Below are 1,429 nucleotides of genomic sequence, written 5' to 3'. Positions count from 1 at the left end.
AACCAACGCACCCGCGGTGTTTATGGATCTTATGAACCGCGTTTGCAAACCGCTTCTTGATAAATTCATTATTGTCTTTATTGATGACATTCTCGTCTTTTCTAAATCCAAAGCCGAACATGAACATCATTTGTGTTCCATTCTCGAACTCCTTAGAAACGAACGACTCTACGCCAAATTCTCCAAATGCGAATTTTGGCTAGAGAAAGTTCAATTTTTGGGACATATCATAAACGACAAACATATACATGTTGATCCCGCTAAAATTGAGGTCGTTAAGGATTGGAAAACTCCAACGACTCCCACGGAGATTCGATCCTTCCTCGGTTTGGCCGGGTATTATAGGCGTTTCATTCGGAATTTTTCCAAGATCTCTTTGCCGCTTACCTCACTCACTCATAAAGGAAAACCATTTGATTAGGGTTTGAAACAAGAGGAAGCCTTTCATACTCTCAAGGACATGCTTTGAAATGCTCCCGTTCTAACCCTTCCTAATGGAAACGACGATTTTGTTGTATTTTGCGATGCATCTCACCAAGGCCTTGGTCGTGTTCTCATGCAACGAGGTCAAGTCATCTCTTACGCATCAAGGCAACTAAAGGTTAACGAGAAGAATTATACTACTCACGATCTCGAACTTGGTGCCGTCGTTTTCGCTCTCAAAATCTGGAGACATTACCTTTACGGTACAAAATGTGTTGTGTTTACCGATCATAAAAGTCTTCAACATATTTTTGACCAAAAAGATCTCAACATGACATAACGACGATGGGCCGAATTACTTAGTGACTATGATTGCGAGATTCGCAACCATCCCGGTAAAGCGAATGTTGTCGCTGACGCCCTAAGTCAAAAGGTTAATTTTAAATCCGTTCTACTTTTAAGCGTTGTCGTTCAAACTGATCTTCAAATTCGTATCTTTCAAGCTCAGCATAACTTCGTTGAAGAAGGAAACATGTATGACGAAATGTCATGTGGAGCCAAACTTCAACTCAAAACCAAACTCGATGGTCGTTTGTGTGTTCCCGATCGCGATGACCTTCGTACTTGTATACTCGATGAAGCTCAATATTCGCGGTATTCCGTTCATCCTGGTGCGGATAAGATGTATTTCGATCTTCGTTCTACCTTTTGGTGGTCGGGTATGAAAAAGGACATTGAGTTATTTGAATCTAAATGTCTTACTTGCTTAAAAGTCAAATCCGATCACCAAAGACCTTTTGGTCTACTCACGTAACCACCGATTCCCGTTTGGAAAGGGGAATACATTGCTATAGACTTTATCACTAAACTACCCAACACCCAAAAAGGAAACGATTGTATTTGGGTAATCATCGATCGTTTAACCAAATCTGCTCATTTCTTTCTGATTCGCGAAAAGTATTCTGTCGAGCAGCTTGCTCAAATCTATGTTCCGGAAATTGTGTGT

Source organism: Bidens hawaiensis, unplaced genomic scaffold (genome assembly GCF_021521415.1).
Source record: "Bidens hawaiensis isolate Kalapana, Puna unplaced genomic scaffold, B.hawaiensis_p1.1 tig00026853_1, whole genome shotgun sequence".
NCBI lineage: Eukaryota > Viridiplantae > Streptophyta > Magnoliopsida > Asterales > Asteraceae > Bidens > Bidens hawaiensis.
Note: the sequence above shows the minus strand (reverse complement) of the source record.